Source organism: Peromyscus leucopus, chromosome 15 (assembly GCF_004664715.2).
Source record: "Peromyscus leucopus breed LL Stock chromosome 15, UCI_PerLeu_2.1, whole genome shotgun sequence".
Taxonomy (NCBI): Eukaryota; Metazoa; Chordata; class Mammalia; order Rodentia; family Cricetidae; genus Peromyscus; species Peromyscus leucopus.
In genome coordinates this window covers 25,937,504-25,960,715 of record NC_051076.1, presented here as the reverse complement: position 1 = coordinate 25,960,715, position 23,212 = coordinate 25,937,504, and the positions used below count along the sequence as shown (strand labels likewise).

At 45.3% G+C, this 23,212-nt stretch overlaps 1 long non-coding RNA gene and 1 pseudogene across 1 annotated transcript; one reads left to right on the top strand and one right to left on the bottom strand.

The window, feature by feature from the left end:
* Positions 1–343: 343 nt before the first annotated feature.
* On the bottom strand, positions 344–1,350 carry LOC114690616 (annotated as a pseudogene).
* Positions 1,351–5,885: 4,535 nt separating this feature from the next.
* Positions 5,886–19,373, top strand: LOC119089108. Its single transcript, XR_005092938.1, has 4 exons — positions 5,886–6,112; positions 8,987–9,099; positions 17,257–17,425; positions 19,098–19,373. It is a non-coding gene; the product is annotated as an uncharacterized LOC119089108 (long non-coding RNA).
* Positions 19,374–23,212: the final 3,839 nt, after the last annotated feature.

Here is a 23,212-nt window from a genome sequence, read left to right as displayed (position 1 = left end):
TGTTGTATAGTGTAAGTAGCTTACTTAGTCCTTGGAAAGTAGACCCAGTACTTCAGACTGTTTATGACACATTTACACTGATTTCACTTATTACCAATTGTTATGTTTGAGTGTGTGAACCGGAGGTGGTGGGATTATCTCGTGTCTTTGTTGCAGTCTTTTATAGAGAGGATGGAAGAAACTACTCAGATCTCACATAGCTTTCTTCTGAGTGCTTTTTTCCTTTATCTCTCTTTCTCTCTCTCTCTCTCTCTCTCTCTCTCTCTCTCTCTCTCTCTCTCTCTCTCTCTCCCTCCCTCCCTCTCCCTCTCTCTCTCCCTCTCCCCCCTCCTCATTTAACTTTTTAATCACAGCTAAACATCTTGTGCAGACCCCAAGCCGGCACTGCATCCGCATCCTGTTTCTTTCCCTAAATGACCACTGTCCCCAGCTCCTCTTGGGTTGCACCTTTTTTTTGGGGGGGGGTGGTGGTCTGCAGCTAGCACTTTCCTGAGGTCATCAGTTGCTTTCTCCAAGTTCCCAAGGGCAGTCTGAGTAACCCCTCTTGGGTAGAAGGCTTTCAAATGGCCCGGCTCCCTCTCCAGCACTCGGTCACAGCTCTGGGCCGCCAACTGCGGCTGTGTTAGCAGCAACAGGCAGGCAACCAGATTGGCATAAAGGATAGTTTGTTCTGGAGGGCCGGGTGGGAGTAAGGTCAGAAGCTGTCGAAGAACCCGTCCACAGCAGTTCTGTATCCCGTGTGTGTTCTTCCCTGGCCAGGGCCTCCTTCTCCACAGCCTCTAACTCCCAGGAATCCAGTCTGAACTTGGTAAGAGGTGCAGAGCATCCAGGAAGATGAATCTCTGCCTCCTCACCTTGACACGTAGACTCCAGACATTTTCCTGGAGTTCCCCCTAAGTTTTTTCCCTCCATTGTCCTATGCCTATGGATAGTTCTGTCCAGCCCTCTGGCAGTCTAGACCCCAAAGGAAACCCCAAAACCAAAACTCAGCACCTAGTTTGGGCCTTGGCTAAGCCGTGGCCTCGAACTGTGATTTCCTTTCCAAACCTCCCGTCAGGGTGGTACCAAAGATCAGAAGCTTGGAGACGCTCTGCCATCTCATGGGTTGAGACATGAGATTTATCAGCGTCACCTTCAAGTCCAGCCAGCGGGGTTTCAATCTCTTGAGGATTTTCTACAATTCAGCTGTCTGGATCAGGTCTCGCTCCCAGCTCCAGGGCTTCAGGGGTGGGACCTGGAGACTGCTGCCTGAACTGAATGACTGACTGCATCTAGGTTTGGCTGGGTGTTCTCTTCCCGCTGCTGTGGCTGAGTGGTGTCCTTCTCTTTCACTGGGCTGACAGGCTCCATTTGACCTTCGGATCACTTCAACAGGAGATAAAGGAACCATTTCGACTGGAAAGTGATGGATCGAGTGTAGTTCATACCCGAACAGCCAAAAAGCCTGGTAGGGCAGCCTAAGTCACATCTCCTTCATTGAGTGTGGTCCTGAGGCCTGGAGGACGAGCCTGGAAGTTGCTGGGTCTGACAATGAGCCGTGGAGCCCACGAGACTCAAGTGCTTACTTTCTCCTTTTCTTTCTTTCTTTCTTTCTTTCTTTCTTTCTTTCTTTCTTTCTTTCTTTCTTTCTCTCTCTCTCTCTCTCTCTCTCTCTCTCTTTCTTTCTTTCTCTCTTTCTTCCTTTTTTTTAATTAACAGACTATTATCAGGTTCCATACAATCTTTGATAAACTAAATGTCTTAAAGTAAAAAAAAAAAAAAACCAACAAAGCTTCCCCATACTTATCACAAATGTCTTGTTAATTTAAAAATGCAAACACGAAAGCTCAAATAAAGAAGCATTGCATGATATTCTCGTCTGACTTAAGTAAACACAATTACAGACTTCAGCAGCAGAATACTGGAAATAGGTAGGGGATTCCTTGCTATTCCGTTCGGTTAGAGCTGTGGGATGTGGGTGTGAGGGAGACACTGTTTCCTTCTTCATAAATGTCAGTTTTCTTGTGTGATGTCTTGTTACAATGAATGTGAGTCCAATGTTTCCAAATGCATGTAATTTTGAACAGTGTGGTCCCTAAGTGAAAGCCACCTGCTTCAACTGGTGCTGTATGCTCTAACCTAGAAGAGAGAGCCGGCCGCTTTCCTGGGGTTTTCATGGATAGTTTAAACATTATGTTTAATTTGCCTCATGGGAAGCTTTTAGAGGTTGTATTCCATTTCTGTTGCTGTGTAACAAACTGCCACATGTCCAGCCGCTTAAAAGGAAGTACACACTGGCTTGTAGCTCCTGTCGGCGCCTCAGCATGGCTTACTGGTGCTCTGTCCAGGGTTCCTGGGGCTCCTGTCCAGGAACTGGGATTTCTTTGTTTGCATCTGGAGGCTCCGCTGCAGGGGATCTGCCCAGCTCATGTAGCTTGTTGGCCAAATTGGTTGTCTTGAGATTGCATGATCTCAGAGTATTGCTTGAGATTGCATGATCTTGGAGTGTTTCTTGGTGCCAGCGGAAGGCAGGTCCCAGGTTCTAGAAGCTGACCTCCTAGCTCTTTATGGTTGAGGGTTTCTCTGACCTCAGGGAGGGCCTGGTTCTTCTTTTACAGGTTTTCATCTGATCAAATCAGACCCATCCCAGATCATCTTCCCTTTTGTGAAAGAAAACCCAACTAGATAGGAACCCTTAACTGTGTTTATGAAGTCCCTTTGTCACATTCTGTGGTTCAGATTCTGGTCACAGGTGCTTTCCCCACTTAAGGGGAAGGGATAGTTCTGGAATCATGAAGGTCACCCTAAACATCTCTGTGCCATAGAGTGGAAGTCTTCATATTAGTGCTTACCCAGGAAGATAGTAACCACACAAAGCATGCTAACAGAATGTGTTCAGTTGGTGAACTGAGAGAATGAGAGAGCTGACAGACAGACTCTTAGTTGCTGGGGAACAAAGATGTAACGTCAAAATCATCATGCCTTACAATAGGGTTGCAAAGTCCTTACCCACCTAGTTAAGTCACTTTCTGACTAATTCTATGGAAGGAGGAGCCTGTCGGAGCTCTGATTTCTAAGCATAGGTGCCACCTGGCTGCTGTGGATGCTCCAGCTGGTGACGTGAGGACCATTCCTTCTGAGAGCACTGATGGATATTTCAGATAGACACCAGCCTCCCGGTAGAAAGACCAGACAGCCAGCCCACAGGAAGGGCAGTTCTTCTCCCTCCTGCCTTCTCGTCTCTAGCATCTACCCCTCTTGATAGAAACTAACCATGAAGAAGCTACCAGTGGATAGGAATGCACTTTGCTGAGTCCTGGACCCAGCACCATGAAACCATCGGAAGCTAGGGAGCTATCTAATGACCAGCATTTCATAGTTGCCTCCCTTTGATAAGGCTCTGAAATATGGCTCCCTTGTAAGCCCTGGTGTGGTCATCTAGTCTGATAGTAGAGCTGGGATCGAACCAACTTTCTTTCCTGTTTCAGTTCTGAACTACCAAGTGAGAATTTCTGTAGTTAGAAACTGGTAGTCAGAATATCAGTTTATAAAGCCAGGTGCGACAGCGCATGCCTTTAATCTTAGCACCCAGGAGGCAGAGACAGGTGAATCTCTGAGTTAGAGGCCATCCTGTTCTAAAGACTGCATTCCAGGATTAGGGATTTAGCTCAGTGGTAGAGCACTTGCCTAGCAAGCACAAGGCCCTGGGTTCGATCCTCAGCTCCAAAAACAAAAGACAAACAAACAAGAAACCAAAAACAAAAAGACTGCATTCATTCCAAGACAGCCATGGCTACACAGAGAAGCCCTATCTCAAAAACAAAACAAAGCAAAACAAAACAAAACAAACAAACAAAAACAAGCAACGACAACAAAATCAGCTTGTTTACAAAGTCTCTGGTGTCAAGTGTGTAGCTGATCACTCTTGCTGACCTGCCCTGATTGAAACTTCTTGTGACAAGGCCTACAGACTCAAGGAGAATCCATTTCTCAGGTGGCCACCAGGCTCCAAGGAGAGGCAAAGAAACCATCTGAATGAAGCCAACCATGAAGGAACCTGGTCTAGAGGAGCTGGGAGAGGCCTGGATGGTTTCCCCAGCGGAGGTGAGCAGTAAGAAATATGTTTTTTCAAACTGGAAATGCATTTGGCCACAGACTGGCTCTGCTTCTGGGTGCTGCAAAGGTACAGAGTTTATGCCGGAGCTGAGCTTAGTTGGCAAACTGCTTGTGTGGGATGCACAAAACCCAGGTTCAATCAGTGCACCCCATAAACAGGGTGTGGCTGTGCACACCTGTAATTCCAGAACTCGGGGAGTGGAGGCAGGAGGATCTGAAGTTCAAGGCCATCCCTTGATACAAGTTTGGGGTCATCCAGGGATACATGAGAACCTGTTTCAAAAAAGAAAGAAAGAAATTAAAACGTTCTAAGAACATATTATTAATGGTAAAAGAGAGTGGATGAAATCAATAATGTATTTTATTTAATCTGTTCTGCCCAGGTACCACTTTAGCATACAATAAATATTAAAACTATAGAGCTATTTAACATACTTTTCTAGTTTTCAGTAAGTACACTAGTTGGGGTCCCCCGAAGAACAATCAATAAGATATGTATGAAATTATGAGGACATTGATAAATTAGCTTTAATTGTTAAAAAAATATAATTACATAATTTCCCCTTCTCTTTCCTTCCTCCAATCCTTCCTGTGCATTGCTTTGCTCTTTCCCAGATTTGTGGCCTCTATTTCTATAATTGTTGTTACATACATATTGCTATTATATTCATATGTATGTATAGTTGTTGTTACATACATATTGTTATAATATACATATGTACATAACAACAATTAAAGAATATACTCCTAGTATATATTCCTAAATATATAAATACAACCTTTTCAGTTCTTATAATGTATTTCAGTGCTGACCATTGGAGAACCAACAGAAGGCTTTTCCCTGGGAAGGACTATTTCTTGTCTTCTCCTTAGTTGTCTGCCTGTCTTTGTCTAGGGTTTGAGGCCTTGTGAGATTTTCCCTTTTCATCTTACTACGTCTGTCATTGTCCTTGTTTAGGCAGCCATGTTGTTGAGATTTCATGGGTATAGCTTCCCTGACAGTTCCATGAAATGAACTCTCATAGGAAGCTTCCTGTTCCTCTGGCTCCTCCAATCTCCAATTAGCTCTCCTGGTCAGAGGCTAAACGGCCCCACAAAAATCTATCTGTCGGTTGGAAAGCTTGGATAAACCAATAGCTGCTCAGCCCAAGAATCTGGAATCCTCAGAACAAAGGGACGCATGCGACAGCTCCAGTCTGAGGCTGAAGGCCTGGGAACCATCTGCTGAGTTACTGACACAAGCGTCCGTTCAGTGGCTGAAAAGTCCAAGTCAGTGCTCCCACGGGCGGTGCAAGAGCAAAATGGCACCCGCTCAACACAAGTTGAGCATTCGGGGATGCGGTTGTTAGTCTTGCTAACTTGGCAGGATTTAGAATAACCATGAACACAAACCTCTAGGAATATCCATAGGAATATCTAGGAAAATCCATAGAAAAAGAATTTTCTAGATTTGGTTAACTGAAGTGGGATGACTCACCCAAATGGTGGATGGCACCAGTGCATGGGTCCTGGGCTACATAAAAAAGGAGGGAGCCAGCTGAGCGAGCCTTCTCTCTACTTCAGTGTGGCCAGCAGCTTCCAGATTCTGCTGCTATACTTTCTCCTCTGTGATAGACTGTATCCCTTCAAACCGCAAGCCAAAATAACCTCTCCCTTCCTTTGGGTGCCTCTGCCTGTTATTTACTACGACAGTGAGAAGAACAGCTAATGCCGTGGGCACGCTCGCGCTAGGGTTGGACTGTGACGTGCCCCCTCCAGGGTCACACGTTTGCATACTTGGTTCCCAGCTGTTGGTCCTGTTTTGTGAGGTCGTGGGACCTTTGGGAGCTGGAAGAAGCCGATGGCTTGGAGATGGGCCTTCAGAGGTGTAGCTGGGCCCCACTTCCAATTGACTCCTCTCTTTCCTGGTCTGCAGAGATGTGAGCAGACACCCTCAGGTTTTTACCTCCGCCACTGACAGGAGCTGCCCCTGCCATCATGCCTGCCCCTGCCATGATGGACTGTACCCTTTCAAACCGTGAGCCAATGGGAACCCTTCCTCTTATAAGTTGCTTTTTGCAGACATTTTATCCATGATGAGAAAAGAGAAAGCTCTTCCCTTCCTCCACTTTTTGATCTTCCCATCTCCTCTCAGTCTATTGGATGGTGCCACCCACATTTAAAGAGAGTGTTAATCTCGTATCTCTGACCCTTCTCTGGAAACACTCTTATAGACACATCCAGAATTATATCAAGTTGCTGACTAAGATTAACCATTATAAAAAAAATCTGAAACTTTGTGTTTATTTTATATTTACAGCACACTTTAATTCAGGAAAAAAAAAACACATTTCAAGGATTTAATAGTCATCAATGGCTTGTAGTCACCACATTGGAGAATCAGCTTTAAGAGATCCAGAAATAGGTCTGGGGATGTAGCTCATTAGTAGAGTGCTTGTCTAGCACATGCCATGCCCTGAGTTCAGTCTTCAGAATTTAAGGAGCTGAGGGTGGGGATAACTATAATAGTTAACATTTATTTTTTCCCACTTATTTAATCATTCATTTATTTGTGTGTGTGTGTGCATGTATGCATGATGTGGAGGGGGGCCACACACACCACAGCATGCATTCAGAGGTCAGAGGACAGCATCATGGAGTCAGTTCTCTTCTTCCATCTTTATCAATAGTGAACGCTTATTGACTATATCAAGCAGTTCTATTTTCACAGGAACACTGAAGGCAGATCCTATCTACCAAAGAGTATGAGGGTATTTCAGAGTCTGTCACGCCTTCCTTTCCCGCATGTTCGAGAAGCACCTTTCATCTCTGGGTGTTTCCTCCTACTCCAGCCTCTCCTGGTTATCAGTTCTTTCCCTCTCCCAGCACTCTTACAAGTGCATCAGCCTTGTGTGGGTGTCTAGGATAATCTCCCTGTCTCAAGGTCTTTGGTTTAGTTACATATGCAATGGCTTCCTTACCCTTTAACGTAACATTTACATGTTCTGGGAGTTAGGATGTGGACGTCTTTGGGGACCATTATTCAACTTCTGTAGAAGTGACTTTTTCACAACTATATAAGGAAAGCTGCGAGCTGAGCCTGCAGTTTTTGTGCTTCCTCATCCAAATTTGGTGAACTCAACTCACCTTGCTCCTCTGGGAAGGGCTTTCCTTCATCCCAGCCTGTCTGGAACTGCTGGTTGTTACAGAGGCACAGACTTTCTTCTCCTTGGCCCACTCATCCTTCCATCCTAGGATCCTTATTGCCAGGTGTGTTTGTTCTGGGAACTGAATGCCATCCTTCCCCTTCGGACCTAGAGATTCTCAAGAAGCATTTTGTCTTGCTCTCTGCATTTCACTTTGGGTGAGAAGATGGAGGTGAACAGTCAGAGCCATTGACCAGAAGAGGTATCTATGTCCTTGTAGAGGGAACTAAGAGGTATCTAGACTCAACAATCCATCCTTGCCCGGCTTTCCATATTAACTATGTTCTACAGTGTCCTGGCCAACATTGACCTTCAATCCAAGCTTTCTTTCTCAATGAAGTCAGTTCATTCTTTATAATTATCTTTCAAGTTAGCTCATTAAAATCTTCTGATTGTTAATAATAGAAATTAACTTGGATTAACTTAACAACAAAAAATAGTGGACAGAGAACCTTTCCTTAGGAGACCCAATTTCTTGCTTTCCAGGATTCCTTTTCTAAGCTCTAGGATCTCTTCTTCAGGAAAGGAGAACTCTCCTTATTCCCTTCAAACTACCGGAACATGTTGATTATGAAGCTCAAGGCCAGGCTTCCTAGGACACCACAAATCCTATGTGTCTTTCTCCACCACGGGGATGAAGAATCATAGATCCTGATGGGACCAGGGAAAAGGAGGCTGGGCATGGGGTGATGTGCTACAAGAGGAGGTGGGCAGGGCACTAATGGCTAAGCAGAGTATTGTGATATAAGCTAGGAACTTTAATCTTACGTTTCACAAAGACATGTGTGCACAAAAGAACACATGTAGGTACACCTACTCTCCCTCAGAGTTTGAAATCTACTATGTACGTGTATTGCACTAAAGTTAAGAATACAGAAATGATTTTATTTCTATCCTAACGGTTCCCCTAAGAGAAAAAGAAGTGCTGGGAACTTCGATGAATGTCTTAGGTGTTAGTGTTGAGTACAAAAACTGCACAACATGGACATGGCTTTGTTTGGGTGGGCGAGCTCTTTGGGTGCGAGTGTCTGCCTGGGACTCAGAATGTGAACACATTTATATATCAGGTCTCTTAAGGGAACTTAAGGTAGATCATTAATCTAATACCATATGTCTTTGTGAGAAGAGGAAATTGGGAGACTTTAGGGATACACAGGGACAGAGGAAAAATCAGGTGAACTCATGGGAAGAAGACAGCCAATTACAAGCCAAGAAGCAATGACTCAGAAGGAACCAACCCTGAAACCCCTTCGTCTCAGCCTTCCAGCCTTTAGAACTGTGAGGTGGAAACGTCGTCCAGGCTCCTAGTCTCGGTTATCTGTTAGGAGGCTGTGATGTGGTCAAGGATGAAGGCCTTTTGCTCTTGGAAACCTTTTATGGAGGAGACATTTGAAGTGGTTCTTAGTGAGAATCCAAAGATCGATAGAAGTGTGTGTGTGTGTGTGTGTGTGTGTGTGTGTGTGTGTGTGTGTGTGTGAGTGTGTGTGTGTGTAGAAAGGTTGGGAAGGAGGAAAGGATGTTCCATAAAGGAATTTTCAGCCAAATGCCTTGATGTAAAGTAGCACTTGGGTTTATAAGAGTACAGAACATTCCATCTGGCTGACAGAATGGGGTAGGGATGGGAGATAAATAGGAGAGCAGAGAGTTGAGCACAGGCTGAATCCAAAGAGACTTATGTCTTTCAATTTTGTCTTGTAAATGTCCAGGTATCTTGAAAGCAGAATGCAGCAAGACCAGATTTGAATTTTAGCATGACTTCAGTGGTGTGGAAAGGGATTAAGGAGGCAGACTGGGGCAGCCCGATTCATCAAAAGGAACGGTGAGTAAAACAAAAACTAGCCCGTGAGTGTTTCGCTGGGGGAAACGCTGCCCTCTGTGAAGCCTAGAGGCTGGTATAGGGCTGGGCAATGAGAGGCTTTGGGTATCAGTGTAGATAAGACACCTATAGAGAGATTGTGTAGGGATAGAGGGCTGTTGGGAGGAGCAGGTCTAAGAAAGCCTAAGCTGGCTCAGGGTGGGGGTGTCCCAGAACAGGAACTGTGTCCTAGCAAAGTTCCTGGTCAGTCAGAAAATAGTCTTTCTCTAGTACCTAGCTGTACTCAGCCAGTGGCTAGAAACAGCTGGGGGCACCGTAGACTCGGGGTTAGCATTAGATATACCCAAAGGTGCAGTGGCTGGAGGCTGTCACTCAACTGAGCTCTTCAGAGTTTCCAGCAGGAGACCTGAGCTCGCCAGTGTAGCACAGAGGGCCACAGCAGCCCAATCTGAGCTATGGCAGTACTGATGAATAGAGCAGAATGAAAGGGGGTTTCCTTGATCTGCAGCCCTCGTCCTAGGGCACCCTGTTCAGACACTGAAGCCACTTTCTGCTGGCTCTCCTAGGGGCTTCAGCTGTTTCTCTGGTTCATGTGATTGCTGCCCCCTTCCCCTTTTCAGTTGGGTCAGGATGCCCCCTTCCATTATATTTTGGAATACCACAGGTTCAGCAGATTCACAAACAGTTCAGGCTTCCATATCAAATAGCTCAGACTGGAGCTTGAATAACAGACTTATCTCCTCATAGTTCTGGAGACTTCAGGGGTCAGTAGGATTGGCGATCTGAGTTCTCTCCCCTTGGCTCGCAGATGGCCACCTTCCCCTGTGTGCTCACCTGGTCTTTGCATGTATATCCCTGGGGTCTCTCTGTGTGGCTAGATTTCCTTTACTTATAAGGACATCCATCCGAATGGATTATGTCCTATGTAGTGACCTTATATCTAATTAATTACTTCTTTACAGGCCCTGTATGTAAACACAGTTACTTTTTGGGATTCTGAGGGTCGGGATATCAGCATACAGACTTGGAGGGGTGTACAGGGCGGCCCATGTGATCTATTCATTTGTGCTGAGACTAGTTTTATTCTATCAGGATCAGGGTCTTTTCATCTCAGCTTCTTATTACCCAGGACTACTTTCCTGCTGTCCAGATTCTGAGTTTTGTTTTGTTTTGTTTGATGATGATGAGTGTGTGTGTGTGTGTGTGTGTGTGTGTGTGTGTGTGTGATTGCATGTGTGTGAACATCAGAGGACAACTTTGAGGAGTCAACTGTCTCTCAACTTTACATGGTTGACAGCGATCACATTTACTCTTTTCTGCTTCCTGAGGGCCAATTATTGGTCACCTTCCATTCCCCTACTTAGTTCCAGGACTCATTTGTAAGAAACTTTATTTCAAATTTACTATTTTCAACTTTCTCCTTCATTACCTTATACGAAATGCTTAGTCTTTTTTTTTTTTAGACAGGTTGTCACTATGTATATGTAGCCCAGAATAATTTCATTGTGATCCCTCTGCCTCTGCCTCCCAAATGCTGGCATTACAGGTGTGCACCACAACATTCAGCTTATCCACTGTTTGGAGTCCAAACTCAGAGTTTGGATAATGGACAAGTGCTCTGAGCTACACTGAGCTATACCCTAACCCTCTCCTCTGCTTTTTTATCATCTGTATGTGTATTTTATTTTATATACATACACAAAATATGTAGATTTGTTCTTAATCATAAATATTTTCATGTTGAATGGATAGATATATACCTTGCTCCCTTTTTTTTTTTTTTTTTTTTTTGGGTTTTTTCGAGACAGGGTTTCTCTGTGTAGCTTTGCGCCTTTCCTGGAACTCACTTGGTAGCCCAGGCTGGCCTTGAACTCACAGAGATCCTCCTGGCTCTGCCTCCCGAGTGCTGGGATTAAAGGCGTGCACCACCACCGCCCGGCTTTTTTTTTTTTTTTTTTTTTTTTTTTGCCTTGCTCCCTTTGAGACAAGTTCTTTCGATATTGGTGTCCACAGACCTGTTGTGCTGATTAGCTCCTGATAATAGGTTGCAGCTAGATGGAGACATCAGTATCATTTTCTGGAAGATCATTAAATACTGCTCCTGAAGGGCAGCCTGGCTGGTATGGCAGGATGACAACACAGAAGGGCAGCTTATTATTTTAGTTCAGTTCTTTCAGATTGCTAAAAGAGACGTAGGCTCAGGGTTAGGAGAGCTCAAGCAAGCACTAACAAGGAAATTCTCCTATGTTAACAGTCCCCTCATCTGGCCTCGTGGAAGAGTGGGAACCCCTCCATGACCACTGGGAAATGGCAGCCTGCTGTCACTGCAGAAGGGGCTTTAGTTATAGTGTGTCTCCTTCCTCAACTTTGCTCTCTCCCTTCACTGCTTTCTGGCTTCCTAGCTGGTGTTCAAAGTTCTCTAAGAGAACTTGGCTCTGTATAAAACAGAGCTCTCCTCTGCAATGACTGGGTTAGCCAGGCTTTTGACCTTTGGTCTAATCAGTGATATTCAAGGTAGCCTGACCATAAAACTCTGGATCTGGCCAATTTTGCAGGTATCAGCACAAAACAGGTTTCTTCAGAGGAGGCCCATGGATTTGGCAGGCACTGAGAATATTACGAATGTCTCTGCAGTCCATCCACTCCAGTGTGGTTTTAGGAGGCTGAGTCAGTTTGCTGAGATCTCACTGTAACAAAATGTCACAGACACAGGTGCTTAAGAACCACACACTGGAGGCCTGGGGATGTAGCTCAATTGATAGAGTGTTTGCTATCTCATTTGAAAGCCTGAGTTTGATCCTTAACAATCTCTGGCTGTACAGGAAGTTTGAGGCCAGCTTGGACAGTAGGAGACAAGGAAGAAGGGGGAGGAGGAAGAGGAGGAGGAGGAGGAGGAGGAGGAGGAGGAGGAGGAGGAGGAAAAGAACAGAAAGAACCAGGATTTTATTTTTCAATTTTTCTAGAGTCTAGAAGTCCAAAATCAAGACAGCAGCAAGGCTGTTTCTCTGAGGCCAGCTAGAGGACCATTCTTCTCCATGAGTGTCACATGGTCTTCCTGTGTGTCTGTATCCAAGTGTCCTGTATGTGTCAGGTTGGTTAGGACCTGTCAGGCTTGTCATTGTTGTGATGAAACACCATGACCAAAAGCAAGTTGGGGAGGAAAAGGTTTATTTGTCCTATACTTTCACATTGTAGCCCATTACTGAAGGAAGTCAGGGCAGGGACTCAAACAGGATAGGAATTTGGAGGCAGTTGCTGATGCAGAGGCCATTAGAGGGGTGCTGCTTACTGGCTTGCTCCTTATGGCTTGCTCCTTATGGCTTGCTCAGCCTTCTTTCTTTCTTTCTTTCTTTCTTTCTTTCTTTCTTTCTTTCTTTCTTTCTTTCTTTCTTTCTTTCTTCCTTCCTTTCTTCCTTTCTTCCTTTCTTCCTTTCTTCCTTTCTTCTTCTTCTTCTCTCTCTCTCTCTCTCTCTCTCTCTCCTTCCTTCTGTCCTTTCTTCTTCTTCTTCTTCTTCTTCTTCTTCTTCTTCTTCTTCTTCTTCTTCTTCTTCTTCTTCTTCTTCTTTTGAAACAGGGTTTCTCTGTGTAGCTTTGTGCCTTTCCTAGAACTCGCTTTGTAGACCAGGCTGGCCTCGAACTCACAGAGATCCGCCTGCCTCTGCCTCTTGAGTGCTGGGATTAAAGGTGTGCGCCACCACTGCCCGGCTATTACAGCCCCATCTTATGGAGACATTTTCTTGATTGAGGTCCCCTCCTCTCTGATGACTCTAGTTTGTTTCAAATTGACATAAGACTAGCCAGCATAGGGCCCATCCTAATCTCTTTTTAACTCAGTCACCTCTTTAAAGATTTCACATACGGTCACATTATGAGGTACTAGGAGCCAGAGCTTCAATAATATGTATTTCTGGAACCCATAAAAGAAGGTAATCAACATGTTACCTCTTCAGCTCCCTCACACATATGAGGCCTGGGCTTGTGGTGGATGTGGTGGCCTGGGCCTGTATTTTCTGCTTTTGACACTGAACATGGTGAAGGGAATCAGAAGGGCCCTTGGTAGCCCATAAACGTTGCCTATGAGTGGAGAAGACAGGGAGGCACTTGGGCAGCAATGCTGGATGTCTATCACGGTCACCTTTGAGAGACAACAGAGGGAGCTGTGAGGTGAAGGGACAAGGGGATAGGATGTGCTGAGACTGAGCTAGGAGTATCTGGAAAGGGAAAGGACCCAGGGAAAGTGGTGAGATCAGCAAGGCAGGAAGGCTGAGTCAATGCTCAGTCCTGATCGGAGGAGGATTATGGATTCAGTTCATTGCAGAGAAGTGTGTGTGGCCCATACATCCCTGGGAATCACTCTGGTGGTGAAGGATGTCCTCCAACCAGTGAAAGGAATCGATAAGAGTGGAAGACACAGGTTTCTGACTGCCCTTAAACTTCCCCTGCCTTACCTTGGTTCCAGGGACCAAGACAATCTTGTCTCCCACTCTTACCTTCTACTCACCCCCTATACCATGTGATCCCCAACCCTGTGCCTTGTCCATGCCAGTTCCTCCAAGTAAAACTTACATCACTTACAGCAGCCTTCTAATCCTTCTTGAGCCATTCTAGAAACTTCCAGTTGGTTGGCACACATGCCTTGGATGCTGGGACTTTGTTCTGGGTTTTCATATCAGTTTATTCTTTCATGGCTTGCAACTGTTTCATGCAGTCTTGTGTAGCATTACAGACATCACTGTTGAGTAGAATTAAAAGAAATCGTTTTATGCTATTTTCTCTAGGTCACTTATGGTGAAGAGTCCAGAAGGTTTCTATCAGTAAAAACAAAACAAAACAAAACATAAACCCCTTCCCACCCACTAGGCCTTGACCCCTAACTTCTGCCTTTTGAAGCTCAGCTTGATTTAAGTACTTCCCTCCCAATGCTTAAGCTTGCACTTTTATGAAGATGAGCTCATAGTTTCTTCTGGGCCTGCTTATCTGAGGAGATTTGCATTTTTTCCCCGAACATTTATAAACCTCTAGAACAGTTTCTAAACAGAGAGATGGCATGGTTTCTTCTGATATTCCTAGAAACATTTGCATATTAAAGGAGAACTGGGAGGAAGGAAGTGACAACCAAGAAAAAAGTCAGAGAAACTTCGTGCAGGGGGAAGCATGACTCTTGGAAAAACACCATTAGGAGGGGCCTTGCTTCTCTCTCCAGGTGCTGGAGCTTGAACCCAGAGCCTTGTGCTTGAGCCCAGGTGCACAGCGACTTCCGGTTTGTACCCAGTGTTGTATTTTCCCTCTGCTCGCCCCAATTTTGCAAAGTAGATGAATCACAAAGTTGGAAGAATGAACCTGGCAAGACAGAAAATAAAAATGCAACCAGACAGAAAGCAGAACGAGGCCTATTTAGTAAACACAAGACTGATGTCATGCCTCATGGAAAGTAAGCAAAGGTGTCCCTATTCCTCCAAAACAAAACCTGTGTTTTCACAGTCAGATTAGTAGTCCTGAGGTCAGCTCCAGGTGTGTGTGTGTGTGTGGGGGTGCGCGGGGTGTAATAGGGACTGGATAAACCCTTCTTCAAGAAGAGAATCACTACTCAGCTTATGTCAGCTTATGTTGCTGCAAGGAAGAACTATACATTTTTTATTACTACTACTACTACTACTACTACTACTACTACTATTTTTTTGGGGGACAGGGTTTCTCTGTGTAACAGCCCTGACTGTCCTAGAACTCGCTCTGTAGACCAGGCTGACCTTAAACTCACAGAGATCTGCTTGTCTCTGCCTCCCTAGGGCTGGGATTAAAGGAGTGTGCCACCACCACCTGAGAACTATACATTTATATCTCAGATGCTCAAGTTCCTTGCATAAGGTATTTGTATATAACCCATACACACCTCCCCCTACACTTTAAGTACTCTCTGGATTACTTATACTAACCAATAACAACGATGGATGTAGTTGTTACACTGTGTTTAGGAAATGACAAGAACAACTTTGTGCATGCTCTATTCTGTCAAAAAAGAAAAAAAAGCTTTTGAATGTTTTGGTGGGAAATTTTTGAGACAGGCTGTTTTCACTAGGGTTTCTGTTGCTGTGATAAAATACCCTAGCCAAAAGCAACATGGGGAGGGAAGGTTTTATTTAACTTACACTTCCTTACCAGTTCCTCACTGAGGGAAGTCAGGGCAGAAACTCAAACAGACCAGGAACCTGGAGGCAGGAGCTGAAGCAGAAGCTGTGGAGGGGTGCTGCTTACTGGCTTGCTCCTCATGGCTTGCTCAGCCTGCTTTCTTATAAGATCCAGGAGCAGGGGCCCAGGTGTGACACGGACCATGATGGATTGGGCACTCACACATCAATCACTCATTAGGAAAATGCTTTGCAGGCTTGTCTAGCAGATCAAAATGGGGGCATTTTCTCAGCCGAGGTTCCCATGAGTCTAGCCTGTGTCAAGTTGATGTAAAACCAGCCAGCACAGAGTCTTACTATGTAGTCCTGGCTGTCCTAGAACTCTCTGTGTAAACCAGGCTTTGAACTCATAGAGATCTGCCTGGTCCACCATGCCTGGCTTGGGAAAAAATATTTTTGATGAAGGTTAGTTGGATCTGCAGTTACAGAACCTGAAGATAAACATTGCCTCTGTGTGTTATGTGTGTGTTTCCATCAGAGGTGGACTGTGGGTATCTTCATCTATTGCAAGCCACCTTTTTTGTTTTTTTGAGATATGCTATTCTGCAAGAGTAGCTGGCCAGCAAGCTTCAGGGATCCTGTTGTTTTTGCTTCCCCAGTGCTGGGATTATAGGCACATGCCACAATGCCTGGCTTTTTATATTGGTACTGGGTGTCCAAACTCAGGCCATCATATGCTCATGGCAAATACTTTATCAACTTAGCTTCTTACCTAACTCCAGCACTGTTTTTTTTTTTTACTAGTAATGAAACCCAGAAGATCTGAAGTTAGATCTTGTATGAGTTACTTTTCTGTTGCTATAATACACAGTCACCAAAGCAACTTATAGAAAACAGTTTATTTGGGCTTATGGTCCTGGAGGGAGAAGAGTCCATCATGGCAGGAAGACATGACAGCAAGCGGTAGGCATGGTGGCCGGGGCAGAAAGCTGAGGGCCCACATCCTGAACCACAGGGACTAAACAGAGAGCGTGCACTGGAAACTGTGTGAGGCTCCTTTAAAGTCTCAGAGCCTACCTCCAGTGACATACTTCTTTCAATAAAGCCATACCTCCTAACCCTCCCCAAACAGCATCATCAACTGGGAACTATAGGGGACATTCAAACCACCACCCAAACAAGAAGTTCCTGGGGAAGTGGGGTGGCTAGAGACGTAGACCTGAGGTTCTCTGTGCTTTTGAGGTTTACCTTTCCTGGGAATCTCTCTTTAATCGCCCTGCTAATGTATACAGAGCAGGCCCGTGAGGCCCCTTTGCTTCTTTCTATCCCTTTAACATATAGCTGAGAGGAGCTGAGAACTTGAGACCTGTTCATAATAGACTAGGGAAAAGCCAAAAGGGAGGTGGGTAGGACCACAAATCTGTCTCATAAGATGTGGGCTGTGTATCTTTATCTGCATTGCCTCGGTTGCTGACCTGTCTGGATGTCATCCTATCCTATTCATCTGTTTTTTTTTTTTTTCAAACTAGAGCAGGCCCCCAAGAAAGAAGGATTTTTTCCAATTGCCTGAGACCCACTGCATTAGATCCGGTATCCTATCTACAAATTTACTTTCCCCCAGTAATTAGCACAAGAATCCGGTTCTCTCTTACGAAGTTCCCCACCTATCTTCATGTCCACGTCTTTCCCTGCTTCTTAGAGGATATGGTAATGTTGCTTAAGTACCGTCTGGCCTCTGCTTATTCTTCCTCTTGAGCAGTAGTGGGGGGGAAATGGGAAAGGCATTTGGGGGTGGCGATCCTGCAGCTGGGGTGGTCAGAGGTCGTGCAGAAATGCTCCTGGGGAACGTATTAGGAACTGAGACTGGGTAGGGCAGGGGGACCATGGGGACTGGCACTCCCCACATCCGCACAGAAACTATAAAGAAGGGAGCCCACAAATCTCCTGTGTGCACTATTACAGTCCTTAACTATTCCTTCTGCCAGGAAGCTCCTATTATTTAACCTAATCCCCCCCCCACTTTTCTCCATTATAGGTTCCTGTGATGGAGTGTTCGGTGAGCCTTTAATTTCATGTTTCTGCATGTCTCTGTGTATTGTTCCTGTTTTTATGTCCCCGTTCCGACCACCCACGCTGTTTGTGAAAGTCAGAGAGGACGACTGTCTGGCAAAGGTCTCATCAGTCAGGGAGACTGGCTCCATTCTGTAAGCTCAGAGTTTTGTGTATACCTGTACAATCTGTCCTGATGTTATGAAATATGTGAACATGTGTGTGCACTATTTAAAATAATTTACAAGTACAGGTACATTAAATATATAACTTCATGTGCTGATTCCCCCCCCCCACACACACACAATAATCCTTTATCTTAGGACTCATTCTGTGTATGTATTTAAGGATTTATCTCCTTTTTTTCCCTTGTGGCTCTTTCATATCTTATTATATAGTTAGATCCTAATTTAATTAACCCTTTATAGTAAACATTTTTTGTTGTTTTTAACTTTTTGCTATTATAAACTACACACATTATATTATATATAGATAGTCTTGATTAGTTTTTGTCAACTTGTCACATGCTAGAATTATCTGGAAAATTGACCTGTAGGCAAGCCTGAAGGGAATTTTCTTAGCTAGTGACTGATGTAGGAGGGCCCAGCTCACGGTGGGTGGTGCCACTAGTGGACCTCTGGCCCTGGGTTCTATAAGAAAGCAGGCTGAGCAAGCCATGAGGAGCAAGCCAGTAAGCAGCACCCCTCCGTGGCCTCTGCATCAGCTCCTGCCTCCGGGTTCCTGTCCTGAGTTCCTGCTTTTACTTCCCTGGATGATGGACTACAAGCTATTGAGATAAAATAAACCCTTTCCTTCCCAAGTTGCGTTTGACATTTATCACAGCAATAGAAACCTGAGATATACATATTTACATATGCGAACAAAGGAATCAATATAACGTAGGCACACATATTCCCCACGCTGCCCTCCATGTTTAAGTACCAAAGCACTCTCCCCACACATTGTTACCGTAGACCACCAAATGTTAATGATTCTTGAGTCTGTCTTCCAGCCCAGAACAGACATTTCATTTACATAGACTCTAAATTGATGGATATCCCCACCAGGTAATGCCAAAAGTACCTCACCTGATTTAGTGTATCACTTCCCCATGCATCAGCTCTTTCTCAGTGTTCTATCATCTCCAGCTCCACTGTCTCCATACCCTCTTCCTCCACAATCAAGTGCTGGGTATCCACCTCGTTAGCACCACTCACACCCATTCCCTTATTTCCACCTCATTGCCAGTCGCTCAGCTGATGCCCCCTCTTTTCCCTAAGCAATTGCAGTAGCCTCGCTGCCTTTTTTAAAAATTCACTTCCCTCTTCACACTGAAGCTATAATTCTCAAGTATAAACCTAATTGTATTATGCCAGATCCTTAATTTTTTCCATCGTTCTGGCATGGTGTGAACGTCACTGGTCACTACCTCTCCAGATTCATGTCTCCAGGGCCATCCTCCCCATGGCCTGCCTTTCCAGCCTTGCCACATTTCCCAGATTCCAAGAATTCTCCTGGCTCCCACCCTTTCCTTATGTGCCTCCATCTTGAAATGGAACTTCCTGATTTCTCCATCATACTGAACACTCGCCTATGTTTCAAGGTGGGGTCAAGATGACCTTTCCTATCTGAATCTCCTCTCCAGGTAGAATGGAACAATTACTTTATATATTTACACCTATAATACTTTGTCTCTTTCCTTGTCTGTCAGACTCGAAGCAGCACATTTCCTCAGTGTATGGCCTGTAGAATGTATTTAATAAATGTTTGATGGATGAATAAGTCAATGAATTAATAATAAATAAACCCTGTTTCTCTGCTTTCCAGTGAATCAGTCAAGAAGGAGAAACTGTGGCAGACATATGAGTACTCAGACTTCCAGTGAGTTATGAACGTCATTTCTTGTCGGAGAGAGTGCAAAACTTGGAAACTCAAGAGCTCTGTGGCTAGTACTGACTGAGAGACCAGGCTTGGGAAATGGGGAGTATACTCATAACCTTACAGGCCTCTGTGTCTTAGGAATGACACAAGATACCCTGTGGTCCAGAAAGGAGGCTGAGTACATCTGTATTTATCTTCCTCATAACAGGGATGACATAAGAACCCCTCTGTGCATCTTATTTCTACAGTTCTTCATCAGGATCTTCAGACCTGAATACCAGCTGTGGTGTTGACTCTTGAGGATGCCTTGGATATGTGGGGTTTGATTTGTGAGAGATTCAAAGCCCAGAGGGAGACCTCTTCTCATTGCATCAGGATGATGTTTGGGATGAGAACCAGCAAAACAGCGGCATGTCTGGGTGGAGAGTGCAAGTCCTGGTGGGAATATGTACTGGTGTGTGCCATCGGTGGAGTTTGAACCTGGGAAAGCCTCCGAGAAGGAACTGGGGCTTGCTTATCTTGGGATTCTTAGAGTCTAGACCTGAATCTGACACTGAAAGTGGAGATATTGGGTCTGTCCCTTGAAATAGGGACAGGTGTAAACTGTGGGCAAGTGGGAATGTCTTCAGGAGGAATAAGGCAACTATCTAGTTGGAATTAACCTGTTAGAACCAAAGTTGTTAATGAGGAGAAACCTCCAGTATGTAGTAAGGTCATCAAGGGAAGAGAAAGGGGAAGAAACACAGAAGGTAAGAGAAGAACAGGAAGGAGAGGAGAAGGAAAAGGAAAGGGCTGGAGGGAAGCCGAGTTCTTCCTTCATCCTGGTCCAGGACTAGAGATCCAGATAGCTGCAAAGACGCTGTCCAGGACATTCGCCTTAGAGCAGAGAGAACAGTAAATCAATGGGATCTATGGCTCCATGGTGGGTCCTGTCTCCATGTCTCACAGCTGTGGTATCACCTCTAACTTCCGCCGAACTCCATGTTGGAAGGAGACACTGTCTCTGCAATGTCAGGGATGGAGTGCACACTGTCTCAAATGAAGTTCTACGAAGATGGAGAACACCTTAATTTCTCTAAGGCAACAATCCTTCTGTTCATAGACATCACAACAACTGAAAACAGTGGCCAGTACAGCTGCAGTGGGCAGGTGATGTACTCCATACAAACCTTAACACCAACCCTGGTGAATCAAGTCCGTGGTAAATTACTAGCTGGGGGTACTGGTGCAACAGAAGAGTGACAATTGGGGTCCTAAGCCTCCAGGGAGATCCAGGCTGCCCAGGGGGCCAGCCTCTAGAGGTCAGTAGCTCTCTGGGAAGGACTTTTCTTTCTAGCTAATGTTGGCCAGTGTATCAGGTTTGGAGGTTTCTACAATGATGTCTGTGGTGGTTTGGAAAAAAAAAAAAATGATGGTCGGGCGGTGGTGGTGCATGCCTTTAATCTCAGCACTCGGGAGTCAGAGGCAGGCGGATCTCTGTGAGTTCGAGGCCAGCCTGGTCTGAAAGGTGCAAAGCTACACAGAGAAACCCTGTCTTGAAAAAAACCAAAAAAAAAAAAAAAAAAAAAAAAAAAACAAAAAAAAAAAAAAAAAAAAAAGAAAGGAAAAAATGTCCTTGAAAGGGAGTGGCATTAATGGAAGGTGTGGCCTTATTGAAGTAGGTGTGAACTTATTAGAGGAAGTGTGTCACTGCGGAGGCGGGCTTTGAGGTCTCATATATGCTCAAGCCATGCCCAGTGAGACAGACCACTTCCTGTTGCCTGTGAGTCAAGATGTAAGAACGCTCAGCACCTTCTCTAGTACCATGTCTGCCTGCAGGACACCATGTCCTGCCATGATGATAATGAACTAAACCTCTGAAAGTATAAGCTGCCCCAATTAAATGTTTTCCCTTATAAGTGTTGCTGTGGTCATGATGTCTCTCCACAGCATTAGAAACCATAACCAAAACAATGTCCAATGTTCTTTCACCCCTGTGAGGTGTGTCGGGAGCTAGGAGCAGCAAGAGATTAGGAGGATTCCTGGACAAGCTCAACCACTTACCCTTCTTCTTTGAGGACCAGATGACCACTAAGGCTTTCTGGCTGTGACTCAGGGATGCCAGACGGGTTTGGCTGTGGAGAAGTTGCTTTAGAGTCCCTGGATAAGGACAAGACAGGCTCTGGGCATGAACTCATCCGGGTTTCATAACTGAAATCTGTGAGCTATGCTGAAGCCTGTGGGCTTCACTTTCCAAGACTCCTTTCCAGAGCCCTGGGCTCGTGTCTCCTCAGGGATGCTCCAGACTCTTGTGCTGAGCCCCATCCAATTCTTCAGAACCCCAAGAGGGCAACCAGCTGACTCTGAGGTATCAGATGAAGCTGAATCCCTAGAAGTCAGCTTCATGGCTACTCTTCCCCACCTGCAGGATGGACATGCCTTGAAAAATGTGGTCACCAACCGGAACTCTACATCCCAGGAACCAGTGAAGGGGACTCTGGGCTTTACTGATGTGAGCTGGCCCCTGAGGATGGCTGAGTTCATGAACAGAAACCCTGTCTGTAGAAAACTATAGGCTAAGTGGGAAAGAGAGGAGAGGTACTCCTGAGAGATCTAGGCATCAGGGGTCAGGAGTCCCTTGGGGTGGAGGAGGGTTGTTCACGCAGGAGAAGCCTGAAGTCTGAAAGACAAGACTGGTCTTCTCACTTCGCCTGTCATTCAGTGCCTGAGTCTTGCTTTCTGCTCATTCTGTGACCAGGGACCACTCGCCCTGCTGTAGGAAATGCAGCAGAGCTCTTCTTCCTACCATGCTCTCCCTTGACTGGGTGATCATGGGGAACTGCCTGGCTCCCCCTGGCACAGTTGGCTCCCTTCTTCTTCTTCCCAGTGATGTCACAGTAGGGTACCAGGAGCTCCTCCCAGGAGGTAAGTTCGTTGTCCCCAGAAAGAGACTCTCCTTGGTGGTGTATCTTGTTTTCCATGTAGAATCTCAGCTTTGGGCCTGGGATTGCCACTTAGCTTCCAACCTCAACAGCCTGGTTGAATGTGGAGAGCTTGGAGTGGGCAGAGAGGTGAAGGGAGAGGGATCACAGTTTCATGTAACCACAGAAGTTGTGATCCCTGCCCCCAACACACACACACACACACACACACACACACACACACACTGATTTCCTGAGATCTCACCAGTGCTAAGTCCTGCGTATCTTGACATGTGACATAGGCATCTGCCTGACTGGGTCAGAGAGACAGGCATACAGCATAGGAATAGGGAGGCACAGAGGTGCAGGAATCTTGTGTGCTGTTGAGCCCAGGAGGCCTGCAAATGCCCATCACTCTCCGAGGTTAGTAAATGTCTTTTAGAGCTGACAGCATTTCTCGTTTTTTTTTCCCTGATTGGATGAGCCACTGATGTGAGTCTACATGCCATTCTACATAGAGAGTTCACAGCCTCTCAGTCAGGTAGGCATGTGGTGTGTGTGTGTGTGTGTGTGTGTGTGTGTGTGTGTGTGTGTGTCCATGCATGCATGGACATGCACATGTTGGGAAACACAAGACTCTCAGAGTGTCAGAGGAAGGACAGCAGCTGTTTAATCCAGGTGCTACTGAAGGTTTCTTCCGAGAATCTCTTGAGCTCTGGAGTCTGAGGGTCAACTACATCCTCAAGTCTTTCCCAAATAGTCCTGAACATCTGCCAGGAGTCCCACATTCTACCACACATGAATCCATCCTAATCCAAATAAATGAGGCAATAAAATAAGCATGAGACAGTCTGAACCTTGCTTTCTTTGGTCCCAGAGATCATTGAAGGATAGCCTTTCTCTCCTGGTTCCTGTCTCCACTTTAGGGTGCCACAAGCAATAAAATCAGTTTACAAGATGATCATTGACTTTGGTCATAGAGTCCCTTCTGGAGTTCCTGATCATTTATTTCTCTTAGGGGAAATTAATGAAGATCAATACTTTGGTCATACCTCTACTGCTTTGATTTGATTAGTTATTTGCAATCTTTTTCTTTCTTTTTTTTCAGAGCTGAGGACCGAACCCAGGGCCTTGTACTTGCTAGGCAAGTGCTCTACCACT